The sequence below is a fragment of the Lipotes vexillifer genome, unplaced genomic scaffold, assembly GCF_000442215.2.
Source record: "Lipotes vexillifer unplaced genomic scaffold, Lipotes_vexillifer_v1.1 scaffold274, whole genome shotgun sequence".
Classification (NCBI taxonomy): Eukaryota; Metazoa; Chordata; class Mammalia; order Artiodactyla; family Lipotidae; genus Lipotes; species Lipotes vexillifer.
This window is the reverse complement of record NW_006777033.1, coordinates 341,199-347,730: the sequence shown is the minus strand read 5'-3', so window position 1 is coordinate 347,730 and position 6,532 is coordinate 341,199.

Sequence of the window (6,532 nt, the reverse complement as noted above, 5' to 3'; positions counted from 1 at the left end):
ATTTAGGATTTCTCAAACTTGGAATGCTCTGTAATTTCCTCTCATCCTTTCATAAATAGGATTGAAAAAGCAAACAAAGGTGTGTTGCTATTTAGTTCCAAACACTGATGGGAAGGAATCCAAGGGTCACACCAGATATGTGATCATGGAAACTCCAAGGTCTCTGGAGTCTGCAGAAAAAACTTTGATGTCACCAAGTGTTCCCGATCAAAGAAGAGCCCCAGTGCCTCCCTCCTTGACCAAATGTCTCTCTGATGTGGGGTTCGGACTTCATTACTCATCTCTCACACTGGTTGTGTTTCAAGTGAGTGACCCAAGTGAATGAGTTTGCCTAATTAGATTTCCACTTTGTTTTTGAGACCTTTTCTTCATGCAACAATTGGTGAGCACTGGGTCAGTCATTTATAAATTAACACATCTGAATATTCATAAACAGCATCTGCTTTAGTGTTCCCAAACTCTGCTTCATGAATAATTCACATCTGACAGCAACCTATGTTATTCAATTTATTTAAAGACTACAATCAATATAGCATGCTGCTCTAAAACACAGCAACCAGTCCTTTAACTAGAGTGTGCTTTACAATTTCTTTCCAGTTATTTCTCCATCACACTGAACCACAAATGTAGGGTAATTACTAATAATTCTATCTCCATTTGCATGTCACCACAATCAACATATTGATTGCTTTTTGATTATAATAAATGGTTGGTTAAATTGAAGGTTTGCGATTAAGAATGTTAAGTTCTGATATTTATTTAATTCAGCTGCACCAATTTAGGTTCTACACGGTAATTTCATAAAAAGCTTTTGAGAATCAAAGTAGTTATTTGAATCAAGTTATAAAGAGAACCCAGTTTCCCCAGGAGAATCTGGCATTTGAATAAATTACACCAACTAGGGGTTCGGTTTTCCCTCTTGGAGCATACAAATCATTCCAGCATTATGCTTATTTTGATATGTAAATAGAATGGAGGAAAACTTAGGGAATTTCTTAGGTTAATTTCTTATTTTAGGATTTAAAGAAATAAGCTCCAGAGAAAGACTAAATAAAGACTACATGAAACTTTGCTCTAGGCATAAATAAGGTCTTAAACTGGCTGGGTAAAGACAAAACAAGAATTATAGGAAAATATGATAGGATAGTCAGTTTGGTAGAGAATTTGAGAGATTATCAAGATTTTGGCTTATAGCCAGGAACCTCATTTCAAAGGAATGAAAATCCACTATATTTTAGAGTCCCTTAGGAGGAGACACCAAACTGTTATATAAACTCAGTTTTGTGATTAACAAAAATCAGCCCAAACTGGAATGATCAGTGTTAGGAAATTCTTACTGACATCATTCAGAGTGCACTGTCATCTCATTTCCTCTTATTCTCTTTGAATGGCCATATTTCAATGCCTTCCTCATTTAAGAAACATAAGTTCTGATGAGGACTGTGGCTCTCCCTCCACTAAGAGGGACATGATGAAGTTACACAGAACCAGCTTTCATACTTTCTTAATTTAAAGACATACATGTTTCATATTGTCATGTTTCTGAAACCAAGATGTATGATTAATATATTCTTTCCTCCTCCTCCCTAAAAAAAGCTGTTATTAATTGCATAATCTCACAATTCATACTGTCTTAGACTGAAACCATGATACTATCATTGCTCATGGACTCATGTAGACTAGAGTTTTCTTGGAAGTATTAATCAACCTGGACCATGCCTGACTTTTTACAGAAACCCAACTCTTTCCTATTCGTAAAGCCACTATGGGAACTAAGGCTTCCAGATACCCTACTTTTAGTTCATCATGGTTTACTTCCATGTCAGCATTGGACACCACTCAAGATGAAACTTCTTTGTCATCTCTCAACTCTTAAACTGTCTTCCCCAGACTATTTTTTTCCCCTTTCTCCTGCCCCAATCACTGCTTTTCCTCTCCCTCCTAAATCTGCCCATAGTGCTCTTGGGAAACCCTATTTCCTATATACGAACTCCACTGGGTTTTCAACATCACAAAGTGTTCCCTAGCTCTCCCTGCCTAAACTGAAACCCAGACCTTCCCAAAAGAAACTGCTTGCCCTGTCACCCTCTGCATAGTTGCTTCTCACTCTTCCACGCATGATGTACCCTGAGGTCAAGAGATTAGCTTGACAGCATCTTCCCTAAATAATGATGCATTCAGGCCATTATTTTTCCATCCTCTTTTAAGGACGATAACCTGGTTTTACTGTCCCTGCTTCCTCATCTCTCTTATTTGTTAACCTCCTCATTATGTTCCATCACTCACTATGAACCTTGACTTCTCATTCCCTCTTTCCCCCAACTTATCATCACTGATGGTTGCTTCAACATCCTTGTGAAAGACCCATTCAACACTTCAGTGTCTTGTTTCTTTACCTATTCAACTCCAAATACCATCACCTTCACCTACTTCAGTTTATACATTTTAGACCTCACCACCTCCTAAAATGATTCCACCTCTAAAATTTTCAAACATTCCATTAACTGCATAATCTCCTATCCTCACGTTTCTCCCACTCTGTCCCCCTGTCCTTGTCGTTCTTGTGTCTTCATCCTCTCTGCACTTTCTTTTCTATCTAATCTAGAGCCTATAGTCCATCACTTCTACCACTCTCTATCCAGTTTCCTCCACTACCTCCCTCTTTGGTCCTTCCATCACACATGCCCGGCAAAACGCCAAGCCTGGAGAAGCCAACCTCATGCCTTCTGTGCCTCACACCTAGTCTGTGGGCGCTGATGGGAAAAAAAAAAAAAACCCAACTCTACAAACACATATAGTCAAATCACTCTGAACTCCTGGACTCCAGCCAGGTCCTCAGTGGCTGCCTGACAATCCTATTGTCTGGGTAGCTTTACTCTCACTCTCTACAGAAATCATTTCAAACTCCCCCACCCTTTTCTTAACCTATAGCCCATCACTACTCACTCTCTATTGGAGACTTCACCTCAAGGAAAATAGAAGCCATCATTTGGGAGCTCCCTCAACTTTCTGCTACCTAATGCACAAATTCCCTAGTGTCTCTATCTTTTCTTCCTTCTTTTCCCCATCGCCAAAATGGGAAAGATGTACTGCCTCTTATTTAAATCTGTTCTCTCTACCTGTAATCTGATCTCATTTGGTTCTACTGTCTCTCAATATTGTAACTTTACTCTTGCTCTCACACTAGCTCCTTCCTGGAAGAATTTAAACAGCCCCTCATCTTAAAAAAAATGAACCCGCTCTGAACTCCATATCTATCCAGACTTATTTTCTCCCTTTCATAGACAAGACTGTACACAGAGGTGCCTGCACTCAATACATCCTCATCCTCACCTGTCATTCATCGCTTGGCTACTGCGGTCTTGGCTTCTCATGCCACTGAAGTGACTCTCACTAAGATCTCCGATCCCTGTTGTTAAACATTTGACCGCTGTAGTGTTTGCCCATATTAACCATGTCACTGTTTTGAAGCTCTCTTTCCTAGAATTCTATGAAGCCATGTTCTCTTGGTTCCCATCCTGCTTCTCTGACCACTTCTCAAGTCTTTTTCTCTAGACGCCTCCTCCTCTGCTCATCCTTGAATGTAAGTGACCCACAGGGCTCTGTGTTGGCTCTATTCTCTTCTCTTCTCTCCTGGACGACCTTCATCACTTCTGTGCCTTCAATTATCATCCATGTTGTGTCAGTTCAGGTTTTCCAAAAAGCATTCACCAAGATGTGATAAGATGTGCAAGAGATTTATTGGGGGAACATCTGTAAAGGATACAGGGAAGGGAGAAGAAATAGTCTGGGAAAACATTTAGATCATGATGTCATTCTGACACCTTTGGAAGAGGAGGGAGAAGGAAGGAAGATCGGTAGCAAGAGTCTCAGACCGCCAGCCAGTTCTCAGAAAGTTCTAGTCAGTTCTATGGAGAATCCTGGCACCGAAGTCACCTGTCAAGTAGTCCTGTGGCTGGCCGGGAAGTGTGGCCTTGGTGTGAACACAGTACCGGATCCAGAGCAGGCTGAGCTGGGTCTGTCAGTCAACTATGCTTCTCGTAGCGGTTTCCCTTGAAGGAGGTCTGAGCAATGCACTTTCTGGTTACCACACATACCAATAAATTTCAACCTTGGCAGGGCATGAGAACCCTGATGGAGCTCTTTAAAAACATATGCATCTACATCCTGCCTCCTGAAGATTTTGATTTAGTTAGTCTTCATTAAGGCCAGACGTCTTATTGCAAGAAGCCGCCCAGCAATTCTGATTCCCAGGCCGAGTTTGGGAACAATGATCTTTATGTTGATTACGCGAACTGTTCTATTCAGTCTAGATCTCCATCCTTAGGTCTAGACACATATAATTAACTACCTACTGGGTCTTTCCATTTGGATGTCCCACATTAAGATCAATATAATCTGCCCAAATCCTGTTGCTTCTCCCCTATTTCAGGGACTGCCAATACCTTTCAGCTCTCAGTGGTCCAAATCAGAAACTATGGCATCCTCATTGACTCCCCTCTCCCTCATTCCTCACAGGCACTTAGTAACCAAGTCCTGTTGATTCTGCCTTCTTGATATTTTCTGAATCTCCCTTCCCCAGTGCCACTATGTTAGTTCAAGCTCTCACTCTTGCCTCCATTCTTAACCCCTCTAACTCATTCTTCACGCAACAGCTAGGTTACCCTTCCGTAACACACATCTGATAATGTCATCCTGTTGTCTCCTCATGGCTCTCAAGACAAAGTCAAGAATCCTTTATATATTACACAAGGCTCTACACATTTGGACCCCTGTGTATCTGCCCTGTTTTATCTCTTGCTGTCATCCTCCCTCCTGCTGAGCTACTTGCAGTTCTGGGAGATCTCCGGGCCTCTGTATCAGCTGCAACCTCTTCCTGGAATACCTGTCCACTTTTTTCCTTGCTAACCTCTAGTCTCTCAACTAGTCTCTCAAGGCTCCATTTGAATTCACTTACTTTGTAAGCCTTCCTTAAGATCAATGTCTCTTTCTAACTCCTCCAAGACTGGGTTAGATGTCCTTGCACTCCCCCCGCAAAGCATCCTATCGTTGCATGTTTCACAATGATGAATGTGATCCTTGAAGCTATGGATGTGCCTTCTTCACTATAATATTCCCAGCAATTAGCACAGTGCTTAGCATAATGTAGGCACTCAATAAAATTCATGTATGAATGAATGAATAAATGAATGAATGAGTGAGTGATGCTGTGGCCTCTGTACTAGACACTGAAGTTCTAAGCTATGCACCGTGAGGTCCATAAGCAGAAGAAAGAGCATGGGCTTTGAAGTCCAGCATGGCCTCCTTCTGCATAAACCTGGGCAAATACTTAACCTCTTTGACCTTCTGTCTTCTCATCTGTAAACTGAAGACTTTCCCTCTGGATTGCTGTAACGACTAAATGAATTGTTATTTAACACATGGCACCTGTCATATGGAAGGTGCACCCCAAAATTCTAGTTTCTTGATTCTCCTCACTTTTACAATATCTCACTTTAACTCTTTATCCAGTCAAATGCAATATGCCTTCTTCATTCTTTTCCCATTAGAGCTGTTTCCTTCCTGTATATTAGACCATCTTCCCACAGCTCATCTACATAGCCAACTTCCTCTTTTCTTTGATTTCTTCCAAGAGCTGATTCCTGCCCCTCATTGCTGAAGCAGACACCGCTAATGGTTTTTACAGAAACTGTGGCGTCAGACACAGCAGCAGATCCATAAGTTACTGCACATTCATGTGAGCAAAAGATAGGGCTTGAATTCCCAGGTGGGAAATGATAAATATAATTGCTGAAGTGGATACCATTAATGGTTTCTTCAGAAATTGTACTGTCAGATCCTTCATCATATGGACACTTGAACTCCCAAGAGCAGCCAGGAAAATAAATTCTGGTGTATCAGAAGTTCTTAGCCAAATCTTGGGCATTAAAACATAATCTCATGTAAGTATTTGATGAGGACAAAGCAAAAGCTATATAACAAATCCTTCTCACCCAGATGTTCTAAAAAAAACTGACTTAGGACTCCTGTCCTACATAGATTAATTAACTAACTAATTAAATTTTCCAGTAGTTACTGAATGTCTTGTGTGCACCAGGCACTGTGACTGATCTAAGAACAAGTACAGTTTGGAACTGGAAGCAGTTTAGCACAGTAGTTAACAGCTTGGCTCCAGTTCCTGTCTGCTCCAACTCAAATATAGGCTCCATCACTCACTACTTGTGTGACCTTGATCAGTTACCTGCTCTGTGCCTCAGTTTTCTTGTCTGTAAACTGGGCATAATGGTAGTACCTTCCTGATAAGATTACAAGGAACAAATGAGTTAATACATGTTAGGTGTTACTTAGAACTGTGCTTACCACAGTATACACTTAAATATATTAACCATAATTATTGTGGGAACATAGAGGAGGGCATCCACCCCAGGCCTGGAGACCAAGACAGGCTTCCTGGAGGAAATGATGTCTAAACTGAGACTAGAAGGATGAGTATAGGTGAAGGAAAGAGGGTTTTAGACAGCAGGAACAGCAT